We start from the raw sequence: 15411 nt of genomic DNA, 5'->3' as shown, positions 1-15411 counted from the left end.
CATCCATGTATTTAAAAGCAATTCTGAAATTAGAAAGCGTAGCAAAGGCTCCTCGCACATTATTCTTTATGTGGATCTCCGGCGACAGTTTTCTATCTAGAACCACCCCCTAGATCTCTTTATCTGAATTTGTAAAAGTTTTTTTCACATTATTTGTCATAACATGGCATTTATTCACATTTAATTCCATTTTCCAAGTGGTGCTCCATTCATTTATTTTGTCCAGGTCTTCTTGAAGAGCATGACAATCGTTGAAGTTTCTCATCTTCCCTAGTATCTTAGCATCACCAGCAAACATTTTAATTTAATTCTGTATTCCTTCTTGTGGATCGTTTATATAAAAACTAAACATTACTGGTGCAAGAACTGAAACATGTGGTACTCCACAGGTAACACTTCTCCAGTTACATTGCCTCTGATTACTGACTCATTTTTGTCAGAATTTTTCATTTATGTTAGAAGTCCCTTTTATCATAAAGTCAATCTGTCACTTCTTTATTATGTTCCAGTTTCCAGAACAACCTCTTATGTGGGACTTATGCCTCTCATCTCTGGGACTAGTATTTCACCATCCATGTATTTAAAAGTAATTCTGAAATTGGAAAACGTAGCATAGGCTCCTCGCACAGTGTTCTCTATGTGGACCTCAGGCAGTTGACTTGTCTGACTAGTCTCATCTCTGGGACTAGTCTGGGTGTATACTTCTGGACGTTCTCAATGTTCTTCATGTGCTTGGTTAAGTCGGGGTTCCATGTTGGTTACCTTGAGGTGCTTCCGGGGCTTAGCGTCCCCGCGGCCCGGTCGTCAACCAGGCAGAGGTTACTAGGAGAGGTAACCTCTGTAGGTTTGATGCAGTATATTACAACAAATTTTTCACATTCGTGGAGATAAGTGTGATGTGATGTCTATTTCCAACAGGTCCTCCTCTTTCTTGGATAGCTCCAATTGTTTCCCATCAAAGGTAATTGTTAGCTCTGAGTCCCTTTGTTATTTGCAGTTTTCCCAATCAATTTCTCTGTTATTAAAGTTTCTGACAATCATTTTTTTTATCTTTATTTAAGAAAATACAATATAAATTACATATACATAAGTTTTATAAGGCAATTATACATTACAATTCTTAGTGAACAAGTGTTTCAGTAGTACAGAACAAGATCTTTAAAAAAAAACTGAATGTTATACTTATTTACCTATAAACGATTTACAAAAATTGGAGAATAAATTTAGCCTTGGTTGTGACAGCTCTGTTGTTGCTGAAATGCACCTCTCAGGGTCACAAGTTATTATGTGATGGGTTGTATATAACTTCCATAACACTCATGTTTGGCCCTTAAATCTCAAGTGTTTCCTAATCAGTTGAGACAAATCACCACTTTCTCTTGTTCGTTGTACTTACTTGGAAAGTTGGCATCTGATATTTCTGTATCTTTTCTTGAAGTTCTGAATAGAATTTGTCACATTACCATTTTATCCCTGTCTTAATGTTCGATACTTGAGGCACTTAATGTATATTTCCTTATATCTAGGTGACTCATGTTGGTCTCAAGTGTCTATCTACAGCCTCGTGTTATCTTTATCTTTAATAGTGTCTCTATATCTTCTTTCTTTATGCCTCCCAGTATTTGATCTGCCAAACTCATATCCACTCTGGTTTTTCACTCGTTTAGTCTTTGTAGGTTATCTCTTTTGCCCACTTTTTTATACTTCAAATATTGAATTTCTGACCACTTTGTAGATGCGAATCTCTGAACCTTTTTTTTTTTAAATTGTTTGCCCCATATTTTTGTATTGGTCTTATACACAGTTTGTGTGAAGTGTTCTGTTGGATTCTTTGATTAAGTTCCTAAAACTCTATTAATTTATCCACTAATTTTGCATATCTTATTAATGATAATCTATTAACGTGTGCCTCTGGTGTGAGGCTCGATGTGCTGAGGGTCCTGGAGCTAGATTCACGAAGAAATTACGCAAACACTTACGAATCAGTACAGCTTTTTTCAATCTTTAGCTGCTTTGTTTACAATTATTAAACAGTCACTGAGTTCCGAAGCACTAGGAGGCTATTTATAACAATAACAACATTTGATTGGCAAGTTTTTCTTGCTTGTAAACTGTTTAATAAATGTAACCAAAGCCGTCAAAGATTGAGGAAAGATGTACACGTTCGCAAGTACTTGCGTAAGTGCTTCGTGAATCTGGCCCCAGTCCATTATGTGCCTCTGTAACCTTTTCCACTACCGCCCACAAGCTGGGTATGGGGTGCATAATAACTGAACTAAGATAAATTAACTAACGACATCCAAGTATTGTTCTCTCATGGTGTGTAGCTTCAGTCTATATCACAACTTTACACTGTCCTGACTGGTACATAATGTCCAGCTTTTATTGTTATTGATCTAAATGCTTTGTTTGATTACTCGCCAGTTTGTTTTATTCGTGTCAATGATAATTTTATTGTTTGAGACTATTTTTAACGTAGATTTCTCAAGAGTTTTCATGTAGGGTATCCCTGCCCCACTTAGACGGCAGCTAGCGTGTTGGGCTAATCTCCAGAGACGCTCAACTCTGTCACCAGGTGTATGTCTCGACTTTTTTACCCAATGACATTGAGATCTGTCTATTATTAGGTATATTGATTTGTTTCCATGTTGCATGTGTTCTCTGTCGTATGTGCTTAATCAAAAATATATATAATACACTCGCCTAGCAGGTTTGGTCGAATATCTCGAGCTGAAATATTTGTGTTGAATCCTCTGAGACTCAAATCTTGTATTGGTTGAAAGAAAATTGTAAATGATTCATTTAAAGACATAATAAACATATATAGAAAATGGTATATACAACCCTCCTTACAGCTGGGGGTTGGATTCCTAAAGATATATTTTTACCCCTCTTGTAGGGTTATTATAACCTGCACCATGCTGTAGACTTTTGTTATCATTATGCTTATTAGCGTTATCTGTTAAACCGCGATATGAAACATTCCACTTTCACTGGTAGTGTGATGATATAGATTAGAAACATTAGGGGATCCAATACGGAGCTTCGTGGAATACCATTCTCTAATTCCCTTCATCACGATTCTGCTTCCTATAATGCTCTTCCATCTTTAATATTGTTCTTGTGAAGGACTGTATCAAATGCTCTCTGGCATTCTAGAAAAATACAGTCCAATCATATCTGATTTTTTTCTCTCTATCATAAAATTATCTTTTATTTGTTACATGTGATTTCCCTCTCTGAATCCGTGTAGTTGGATATAATGATCATATACACTATAGGAACAAATATAAATATATATATATATATATATATATATATATATATATATATATATATATATATATATATATATATATATATATATATATATATATATTACAGTATTTACATAAGCATGCTACATAAACATTGGTTGCATAAATATAAACAGGCTAAACTCCCTAAATTAAATGTAACCTTAAGGTTATATTTAATTTAGGATGACAGGTTGTATCATACATTATATTAATATTTGACAATCACCACTCTCAGATATAACATTACAAGCTCTATGCTCAATCCTGTTTTTCAAATTACATTTTGTATTTGAATTATATACCTATAACATAAAGCTTTACTTATAACATTCTATGTGACTCAGGGATATACAATTTTGGAATTCTCGTGAAGAGGACTTTTTTTTTTTTGCTACAGATTACATAAGGGTGAAAGTCTATATATACACATAATGCATAGGATCAAAAATGAAACATGAGTGCCAGATGTCCTTTCATAAATGTACATATTAAAATTACCTGAGTTTACCTGAGGGCCACCATCCATCTAGTGGCCTCGAGATATTGTTTTTTTGTTATTATCACACTTAGGTACATCTGTATTTGTGCTGCTACCCTAGACTATATGAAGGGGAGTACAGCCGTGTCAAAAAACTAGCTACGTGATGCTACAAGTCCCTGAGGCAGGAAGCCAGCTTGTCGAAGACGCTCACGTTTTTTCCTAAGAGTATAGTATAATATAGTTAGATAGGCTTTAAGAGTATAGTATAATAACTTTATTATGTTGTTATAGCATTAAGGCCTTTCATAGGAACCTCTGATCAGAGTGAGTTCTTAATTGCGCTCGAGAATGTCAGAGAATTATGGTGTGTATATTTAGGTCTACGACCTGATCAGTGTATGCACCATTCTACGTCATCGTTACTCTATAAACAAACTTGAACTAATCCAATCTATTCTAACCTATCCTAAGCCTACATAACGAAAACAAGGGGTTTTCAACCTAAGCAAATACATCATAGCCTAATGATATATATATACGGTTTTGTCAAAGCTTTTGTTTATTTAGCCATATATATATACTGTTAGGTTAGGAAGTTCTAGCTTAGGTTAGGCTATGTGGGGCTAGGTTAGGTTGGTTTGGGTTTGGTAAAGCTAGGTTGGGTAATGTTAGGTAGGTTTTAAAATCCGTTTGTTAAACCGTCATGTTTACAATGTGACTCATTTTAAACTACTGCCACCAGAAGTGATGCATGAAGTGACAGATATAGATAATTTCAAGTTGTTCGAGCTAGCCAACATTGGTGATGATAAGATCCACTTTAATTTCACACACAAAAAAAAGCTTTGACAATGTTGGGAACATTTGAACTTTACATTTTAACGTAATAAATTGGCAAGTGGAGTAGTAATGATTCAATAATTCTTACATAATCATTGGTCATAAGAGGTTCAATACTTTTCTAGAAATAATTGTACCTCTTTCTTGTTAGTGAATATAATCCAGTTCTTTGGGAAGAGCGTCCAATTTATGAAGGCTTAACCAATATAGATATTGTTGAACCATTGTGCCATCTCCCACATTGTCATAATGGATCACTCGGCTCTGAAAAATGACATCTCGGAAAAAAATGGTTGAATACGAGGCTATCACCTGCTGCTTGTATATACTTCTGATCCACCTGCAAGTGAATTAGTAACTTTTGAACGTTCTGCAGGCACACAATGTTTCAAAATTGGGTTAGGTGAAGATTACACAGAGATTAACATAGTTTATTGTCTCCTAAACTTTTACAATTTGCCTGGGACAGCGATTTTATATGGCAACGTCATCCTCCTGTGAGTGAACATAGCACATACAAATCCCTCAATAGGAAGAAACCCCGCTGGGTTGCTCATCCAGTCACTTACACCCAGACGCAGCTGGCACTCGCTTAACTGTCTCAAAAGGAACTGACTGTCAAACAAGAGATTAACACCTTGCAACCTCAAGTTTACATTATCTTGCGGGAGCGAAGTGGGCGAATCTTTCAGGGACACTGTCTATATTTGGCAAAAGTGTTTTTTCGAAGTCAAACAGTGTGGGATTTATTATACTACACATATTTAAGATGTCTTTTAGATGGACACGAGCTCTCAGGTCCAAATGATGGCCTTCTCCCGTGATGAAGGTTCGCATCTCCGCCGCTCAGTTCTTATTTCATCCTGAGTCTCCAGCTTCTCGCTCTTAACTCTTCAACGCAAGCATTTTTAATTGGTTAAATTGTTACACGTTATGCAGGCCACACCCTGTAGTGTCAGATCCTGTGCTGACCACACCCTGTAGTCTCAGGTGCTGTGCTGACCACATCCTGTAGTGTCAGGTGCTGTGCTGACCACATCCTGTAGTCTCAGGTGCTGTGCTGACCACACCCTGTAGTCTCAGGTGCTGTGCTGACCACACCCTGTAGTCTCAGGTGCTGTGCTGACCACATCCTGTAGTCTCAGGTGCTGTGTTGACCACACCCTGTAGTCTCAGGTGCTGTGTTGACCACACCCTGTAGTCTCAGGTGCTGTGCTGACCACACCCTGTAGTCTCAGGTGCTGTGCTGACCACACCCTGTAGTCTCAGGTGCTGTGTTGACCACACCCTGTAGTCTCAGGTGCTGTGCTGACCACACCCTGTAGTCTCAGGTGCTGTGCTGACCACACCCTGTAGTCTCAGGTGCTGTGCTGACCACACCCTGTAGTCTCAGGTGCTGTGTTGACCACACCCTGTAGTCTCAGGTGCTGTGCTGACCACACCCTGTAGTCTCAGGTGCTGTGCTGACCACACCCTGTAGTCTCAGGTGCTGTGCTGACCATACCCTGTAGTCTCAGGTGCTGTGCTGACCATACCCTGTAGTCTCAGGTGCTGTGCTGACCACACCCTGTAGACTCAGGTGCTGTGCTGACCACACCCTGTAGTCTCAGGTGCTGTGCTGACCATACCGGGCAGTGTCAGGAAGCATATCTAAGAAGGTGATCATAAGGACAGATTAAACATCAAATTCCAACAATAGTGGATATAATATACAATATAACTTATTAAATAACACATTCAACCTAACAATACTAAAATATAGTGAAAAAAAACTAAGAAAACGTATCGTATTCTTCTATAGCCTCAAACTAAAGCAATTTCAAAGCACCTTGTGTATTTGTTAATCAGTAGGCTGTCAGTTAAATAATGAATGATCAATGGTGAATGACCATATATATATTAGACTGTGCTTCTAGAATGATTTAAAATGTCAAATTAGTATTAGAAAAATATATCAGCAGTATCTAATAGAAAGCCAAATGTGACCGAAGGGTGAGTGTTGTCAATGTGAATGACGCCCTCACACACAGCTCCAGTTGGAAGCAGGTCGACAACGAACTGGGTAAAGTAAGCCAGGTGCTGATCAGTAATAGATGCTCTAGTCTAATGGATATGTCTAGGAATTCGTCAAAAGGAAGGTGAGCAGTCATCCAACTTCAAATATAACAGACAAGAGTACATTATTAATCCCTGTAGTACATTATTAATCATTATTAGACAAGAGTACATTATTAATCCCTACTATTTTAAAATATTCTACAGGAACTTCATCTCCACGGCCCATAAAACAGAAGAGAGGGTCTTGGAAATATTATTAAAAGAAGTGTGTGACCCCCTACTTACACCAACCAGAGGATTGAGCTGATAATATACTATAAGAGCAAGAAGACTGCCAACTTGCTCATGTAGAACTCCCCCGGACACAAAACAAAACCCCTCTTGAAAGAGACTAATGTCGTCTATGCCTTCACACGCCCACTTGGGGACTGTCGGTCCCAACGGATTCATATATATAGGCAAGACAAACACATCACTTTCTAGACGCCTAACGGTGAACACGCAGCAAAGCGCTATTAATGAACATATAGTCACTATATATAACTAGACCATTACTAGAGATATCTGTGCAAAATGACACGAACATAATTGACAGATACTGCAACCACAGAAGACTGGATATGGGCGAGGCATTAGACATAAATTAAAACCGAGCCACGCAACTAGCACCAAATTACACTCTGCCAACTTGCAGAGCACGACGGAACATTCAACATACTGCCCCAGTCATCATGCAAACAAGAGACTGACAAGATATGTTGTTGTTATAGATTCAGCTACTCAGAACAAGTTCCAAGTAGCACGGGCTATGGCGAGCCCGTAACTTACCTGGCACAGGAGCGGGGCAAGTAGCACGGGCTATGGTGAGCCCTGACAAGATAGAATGAACCTGTAAATGAGGCGCTTCACCTTCACCTCATCACCTTCTACCCACCCTCAGGCACATATCATGCAGCAAGAAACTTTGTAATCATCAGCTAACATCCACTTACGGGCTATTCATGCCCGTGCCACCTCTTGGGTGGCTTAATCTTCATCAACCAATCAATTGGTAATCCTTCGAACTCTGCCTTTTACAATGTTAACATGAGTGGACGAAACGCGCCTCTTAGCGTCAGTCCAAATAAAGCTGCAAAAAAAAGCTTTGAAGAGTTAATTTTTCAGCTTCCTTCTCAAGTGAAGGAAATGTAAGGAAAATAGAGAAGATTCGTGCTAGAATCATTAATCTCATCCTTTTGGTCACACTCAATAATGCCTACAGGAACGACTCCAACCAAAATAGGAGTCTATTTTCAAAATAGGATATATATATATATATATATATATATATATATATATATATATATATATATATATATATATATATATATATATATATATATATATTACAACAGTTTTGGATGAGGTGAAAACAAACTTTCAACACAAGACAGAACACAAAACAATGGGTATAATATTTTGTAAGTTAAAGGGAAGAATGGAAGTAACTGCAAAGGGCCTATTGGCCCATATTTCTTGATGCTTCTATATATATATATATATATATATATATATATATATATATATATATATATATATATATATATATATATATATATATATATAGTGACAGTATCGGGCAGCGTCACTCATTGTGGGAGTGAACAACACGCCGCCAGTGAGACATAAGAGATAAGTAAGTTTAGGAGCATGATAATGCCGACCAGGAGCAAGTTACCTGAAGGGTATCCTGATGGTAGGGGGGGGGGAAGGGGGTCTGCTGTTCAGTATAAACTCTTAGCCAATGGGGAGCTTCGCCACCGGCAGCGTTAATCCACTTCTAGTTTATTTATTTATTTATATATACAAGAGTTCTTACATTTATATATACAAGAGTTGTTACACTCAGCCACTAGTACGCGTAGCGTTTCGGGCAAGTCCTTAATCCTATGTTCCCTGGAATACGACCCCCGCGAAGAATAGTTTTTAGAACCCAAAGTACCCATTTTAATGTTGCGTTAAACAGAGGCTACAGTTAAGGATTTGCGCCCAGTAAATCCTCCCCGGCCAGGATACGAACCCATGACAAAGTACTCGCGGAGCGCCATTTGTCTTACCACTACGCCACGGAAACTGCTACCAAATTAGGGAGTAGGAACTCCCTACATAACACGTTTCAACTTTGGAACGTGTTATGGCACGTTTTCTTTCACCTGGTACCTCTGTTCACCTAGCAGAAAATAGGTACCTGGTAGTCAAACTGTGGGTATATCATGAGGACGTTGGTCAAGGGGATAAGAGTCTACCGGTCTCATGCCTATGACAAATTATACTCAGGGGTCACAAAGTCAACCTTCTATGATCTAAAAGAAGACTATCAAGGCACACGTTGTCAGCTCTATTGTTATTGTTAACGTTATTGTGTAAGTTGGGTGAATATAGAAATGACAGCCGAGAGCTCACTAGTACTTATTGTTAAACACACATGGGGCAAAATCTTACTGAAGCGACCATACGAGTCATAAATACTCAAACTCCGCCCAAGTAAAACAGAAACAAGCACCACTTAGTGGGGCAGCCAGAGGCTTAGGGCCCGCGCAGGAATATCCCTGCAAAACAAAAAAAAAAACAAAAAAACTAGTGCTTAACTTTATTGAATGAAGATACAGATGGAAATAGACAGTATTTTTCTTGGTGTTCCAATCCAAAATTTTACTTCTTTTTTTTTTCGCCTTTTGCAACACCGGTAGTACAGTAGGGTTCGTTTTCGACTCACAATCGGGAATTCCGGGTTTCGAATCCCAGGTGAGTCAGAAATGGTTGGCCGGGTTTCCTATCACCTAATGGCTCTGTTCACCTAGCAGTAAGTAGGCATCCAGGAGTTTAGACAGCTAGTTGTGGAGATGAATCCTGGGGGAGAGAAGTCCTGCGTTCGACCTTTGGGAAAGTGGGGGGGGGGGAGAGAAGAAGCAGATTCGTTTTGGCACGTTTTCTTTCACCTGGTACCTCTGTTCACCTAGCAAAAAAATAGGTACTTGGTAGTCAGGCTGTGGGTTGGCTGCGTTATTGTGAACGTTGACGTTAGCTGCGTTATTGTGAACGTTGACGTTAGCTGCGTTATTGTGAACGTTGATAATAACCTGAGACTGATGAAATCTGTACCTGAGGCTGCCAGGTGTGGCCAGGGCAGGTGTGGGCCAGGGCAGGTCTGGCTAAAACAGGTGTGGCCAGGGCAGGTGTGGGCCAGGGCAGGACCTGTTACTGCCAGGTGTTTACTCTGGATTTGCCACTCTGTTCAAAAAAATGTAAGTTCTACCTAACCAGTAGACTACGAACCCATTCAACCCACCAAACCCATCGAGGCCAAAGTCAGAAAACGTTACGTTGATTTATTGTTTAACAAACATTGCCTTTGTAACGGATTAGTCGACTCCGTCGATAATTGGACGTATTACGATGAAACGAAGGCGCTTGTATCCTAACTATTGACAAGAATGGAAATTGTCTCATATGAATTTAATTTTGAGTTGATGTAATCGAGGTGTATACAGTACTTACTTAAATATATGTATAGAGCGCAGGCAAGGTATAGAGCGCACGTAAGGGTGTGTGAGAGAGCAGGTTAGGGCCGCCAGCAGCCAGAGTGAGCAGCGGCCTTCTACTGAATGCTGACGCTGCTCCCTGGCCATCAGGAGGGTAGCAGCAGCTCCCAGGCTTGCTCAGGTTTCCTCTGGCACTCGCTACTTCCCATATTTATATTTCCTTCCTCATTTCCCCCCCTCAGTGTTACGCCTTTCACCCTTACTCATTTTTTGTTCCCTCATTACCTTCTCTCTCTGTGTATTTTGGGAGATTCCTTCACGTCATACTGCTATGAGTAATGTATTGTATATATATATATGTTTGTCATTATCGCAGCTATCTTCGTAAGCAACTATTGCTTCTCTCCACCACACACCACCACCTCCCCTCCCCCCCCCACCTCCCTTGCAGGTCTTGCACGCCCCCCCATCCCCCCTCCTTGTCCTCCCTACACCCTCACCACACTACTGCCACACTCACGGGCTGCAGGTCTGTACCTCAGAGCAGGTCTAGTGTGCCGCACACACCACCTTGGCTATTCCCAGCGTCCCAGACAACTTCTGGTGAGTGTGGGAGGAATGTTCACTCATAGGGTGAGTGGCGCTGCCCAATACTGTCACTATGGCGGTGTGTCCACTCACAGGATGAGTGGCGCTGCCTAATACTGTCACTATGGCGGTGTGTCCACTCACAGGATGAGTGGCGCTGCCTAATACTGTCACTATGGCGGTGTGTCCACTCACAGGATGAGTGGCGCTGCCTAATACTGTCACTATGGCGGTGTGTCCACTCACAGGATGAGTGGCGCTGCCTAATACTGTCACTATGGCGGTGTGTTCACTCACAGTGTGAGTGGCGCTGCCCAATACTGTCACTATGGCGGTGTGTCCACTCACAGGATGAGTGGCGCTGCCTAATACTGTCACTATGGCGGTGTGTCCACTCACAGGATGAGTGGCGCTGCCTAATACTGTCACTATGGCGGTGTGTCCACTCACAGGATGAGTGGCGCTGCCTAATACTGTCACTATGGCGGTGTGTCCACTCACAGGATGAGTGGCGCTGCCTAATACTGTCACTATGGCGGTGTGTTCACTCACAGTGTGAGTGGCGCTGCCCAATACTGTCACTATGGCGGTGTGTCCACTCACAGGATGAGTGGCGCTGCCTAATACTGTCACTATGGCGGTGTGTCCACTCACAGGATGAGTGGCGCTGCCTAATACTGTCACTATGGCGGTGTGTTCACTCACAGGATGAGTGACACTGCCCAATACTGTCACTATGGCGGTGTGTCCACTCACAGGATTAGTGGCGCTGCCCAATACTGTCACTATGGCGGTGTGTCCACTCACAGGATGAGTGGCGCTGCCCAATACTGTCACTATGGCGGTGAGTCCACTCACAGGATGAGGGACGCTGCCCAATACTGTCACTATGGCGGTGTGTCCACTCACAGGATGAGTGGCGCTGCCCAATACTGTCACTATGGCGGTATGTCCACTCACAGGATGAGTGGCGCTGCCCAATACTGTCACTATGGCGGTGTGTCCACTCACAGGATGAGTGGCGCTGCCCAATACTGTCACTATGGCGGTGTGTCCACTCACAGGATGAGTGGCGCTGCCCAATACTGTCACTATGGCGGTGTGTCCACTCACAGGATGAGTGGCGCTGCCCAATACTGTCACTATGGCGGTGTGTCCACTCACAGGATGAGTGGCGCTGCCCAATACTGTCACTATGGCGGTGTGTCCACTCACAGGGTGAGTGACGCTGTCCAATACTGTCACTATGGCGGTGTGTCTACTCACAGGATGAGTAACACTGCCCAATACTGTCACTATGGCGGTGTGTCCACTCACAGGATGAGTAACACTGCCCAATGCTGTCACTATGGCGGTGTGTTCACTCACAGGATGAGTGACGCTGCCCAATACTGTCACTATGGCAGTGTGTCCACTCACAGGATGAGTGACGCTGTCCAATACTGTCACTATGGCAGTGTGTCCACTCACAGGATGAGTAACACTGCCCAATACTGTCACTATGGCGGTGTGTTCACTCACAGGATGAGTGACGCTGCCCAATACTGTCACTATGGCAGTGTGTCCACTCACAGGATGAGTAACACTGCCCAATACTGTCACTATGGCGGTGTGTCCACTCACAGGAAGAGTGGCGCTGCCCCATCCCCATCATGTCCCAATCATGTCTGCCGTAGAACAAGTCTGCTGTCGAGTAACTGCTCCATTGTAGAGCAAGTTAGCAGGAATCTAATGATGGAAGTCTGGTGTAGAGCAAGTTTACTGTGGAGTAAGCCTGAATTTAGTAAGTAAGTCTAGATTTAGAGTAAATCTGCTGTAAAGTATGTTTGATGCAGCACAAGGCTGATGTAGAACAAGTGTGTTGTAGAACAAATGTGCTAAAGAACAAATGTGATGTAGAACAAGTGTGTTGTAGAACAAATGTGCTGTAGAACAAGTGTGTTGTAGAACAAATGTGCTGTAGAACAAGTGGGTTGTAGAACAAATGTGCTGTAGAACAAGTGGGTTGTAAAACAAATGTGTTGTACAACAAGTGGGTTGTAGAACAAATGTGTTGTAGAACAAGTGTGCTGCAGAACAAATGTGCTAAAGAACAAATGTGTTGTAGAACAAGTGTGCTGCAGAACATGTGCTGTAGAACAAGTGTGCTGAAGAACATGTGTGCTGCAGAACATGTGTGCTGCAGAACAAGTGTGCTGCAGAACAAGTGTGCTGCAGAACTAGTGTGCTGCAGAACTAGTGTGCTGCAGAACAAGTGTGCTGCAGAACATGTGTGCTGTAGAACAAGTGTGCTGCAGAACATGTGTGCTGCAGAACATGTGTGCTGCAGAACATGTGTGCTGCAGAACATGTGTGCTGCAGAACATGTGTGCTGCAGAACATGTGTGCTGCAGAACATGTGTGCTGCAGAACATGTGTGCTGAAGAACAAGTGTGCTGTAGAACAAGTGTGCTGTAGAACAAGTGTGCTGTAGAACATCTGTGCTGTAGAATATCTGTGCTGCAGAACAAGTGTGCTGCAGAACATGTGTGCTGAAGAACATGTGTGCTGTAGAACATCTGTGCTGCAGAACATGTGTGTTGCAGAACATGTGTGCTGTGGAGCAGCGCACATGTTCTACAGTTACGATCTGACGTTAGACATATTTAGACAAATCCGAAAATGTTTATGTTTATAATGTTTTAAATTACGGACGGAGGGGTGGGGGGATGTATTATTATTTTACCTTTTTGGGTCAAAAATATCAAAATAGATTGCATTAAAAAAATAAGTGTTTCGGCATACCTAACTTCCTCGAGAAAGTGATTTCTAACTTTGTCTGCACCTTTCCAGTGCCTGAAGATTCATCTTGTATATCTCTAAGGACGGAGCACAGACCTACAGTGTGCTCCAGAAGGAAAAGGAATGGGGTACAGACCTACAGTGTGCTCCAGAAGGAAAAGGAATGGGGTACAGACCTACAGTGTGCTCCAGAAGGAAAGGAATGGGGTACAGACCTACAGTGTGCTCCAGAAGGAACAGGAATGGGGTACAGACCTACAGTGTGCTCCAAATGGAAAAGGAATGGGGTACAGACCTACAGTGTGCTCCAGAAGGAAAAGGAATGGGGTACAGACCTACAGTGTGCTCCAGAAGGAAAAGGAATGGGGCACAGACCTACAGTGTGCTCCAGAAGGAAAAGGAATGGGGTACAGATCTACAGTGTGCTCCAGAAGGAAAAGGAATTGGGTACAGACCTACAGTTTGCTCTAGAAGGAACAGGAATGGGCCACAGACCTACAGGGTGCTCCAGAGTGAGCTTTATGGCAGTAGTCTAATGACTAATATTTTGTTATCACGTCTTTCGTTTTAATATTAATGATCTTGTTTTAATATATCGAGGAATATGTAGATTCTTTCTTTGTGATACGGAAAAAAATTGTACCGTTTCTGGGCAAAATGGTCAGAAATAGATTTTTGTTTTTAAATAATGTAGTACCACTGTACCGCCAGTTTCAAATTGTATCGTTTTTGGTACAATTGCACCGCAGGTCAACACAGTTCATCCAGAAATGTCAGCACTGTGGAGAAATGCTCGCTGGAACATTATCTAATACAGTGCACAGTTACAAACCCATTAAGATTTCAACTTAGATTCAACAGAGCAGAAGTAGTTGTTAAACATATGGGGCAAAAGCTTACTGAAGCGACCATACCAGTCATAAATACTCATACTCCGCCCAAGTAAAACAGAAATAAGTAACACTTAGTGGGCCAGCCAGAGGCTTAGGGCTCGAGCAGGAATTTCCCTGAAAAAAAAAAAACTGTTCCCCCCTACTGCCTATGGGGGCCAAACCACGAAGATACAAACCATATAGTACACAACACGGTTCTCTAACGTATTTTAGTTCAAAAACCTAACCAACCTAACTCAGTACAAATCAACCTAACCGAACCCAACCGAGGTTAACACAGCCTGCCAAAGCTAATATACATTTAACCTTGCGCTATATATATAAGAAAAGTAGAAAACTATTTTTGTCGAAACGCTTGTGTACGATTTGAGGATCACCTTCGTATACCAGGCCCATGGCCTTCAAGGACCCGCCATACCAGGAGCCGCGGCGCCCTTCCGCAAGTCTCCTGCGTCGGTCACAATTCCCGCCGGGGTGAGGGTCGACACCACGACACAAGATGCTTCACTACACCTCCTGAAGTGGCTGTAGCGGGAATCCCTCCCGCCTTTTCGACACTTCTCTACACCGAAGGGAAAGGCGGGAGGGAGCGGCCTGGCAGCCATTACACCAGCGAACTAGTTAGTATTTGAAGTTTCTCCGTCAAACCACATTGCTTCACTAAACTAGTTATTTCAAATATCGCGAAATAGTTGATATTGGAGATATATATATACAACAACAATGTGGGTAAACTAAATATTTAGTAAGGGAAAGAAATAAGATGATGATCGAGGCTGGTAGCGAACGCTCGATGATGGCCGCCGACCTCCGCCGGGCCACCACACTCCGGGTATAAGAATCTTTGAGTTTATATCTCGAATTACGATGCAATGAGGCCATTTCAGAGCGCGGCACAGCTCTGCTCTCTCGATGAGTTGTTGTAGATCACACCACTCACAATTTGACCA

General features: G+C 42.0%; 1 protein-coding gene and 2 long non-coding RNA genes across 4 annotated transcripts in view; 2 read left to right on the top strand and 1 right to left on the bottom strand.

The window, feature by feature from the left end:
- LOC123775098 (uncharacterized) overlaps positions 1-15411 on the top strand; it is a 215839-nt gene that overhangs the window by 31228 nt on the left and 169200 nt on the right. The window lies entirely within an intron of this gene.
- LOC123775099 (uncharacterized) lies at positions 5038-10495 on the bottom strand. The gene is made up of 2 exons (XR_006775032.2): positions 10216-10495; positions 5038-6270 (listed from the first exon to the last, which is right to left on the bottom strand). It is a non-coding gene; the product is annotated as an uncharacterized lncRNA (long non-coding RNA).
- Positions 10700-14240, top strand: LOC138359673 (uncharacterized). The gene is made up of 2 exons (XR_011225984.1): positions 10700-10802; positions 13620-14240. It is a non-coding gene; the product is annotated as an uncharacterized lncRNA (long non-coding RNA).

This window comes from Procambarus clarkii, chromosome 92 (genome assembly GCF_040958095.1).
Source record: "Procambarus clarkii isolate CNS0578487 chromosome 92, FALCON_Pclarkii_2.0, whole genome shotgun sequence".
Taxonomy (NCBI): Eukaryota; Metazoa; Arthropoda; class Malacostraca; order Decapoda; family Cambaridae; genus Procambarus; species Procambarus clarkii.
This window is presented reverse-complemented; position numbering and strand designations above follow the sequence as displayed.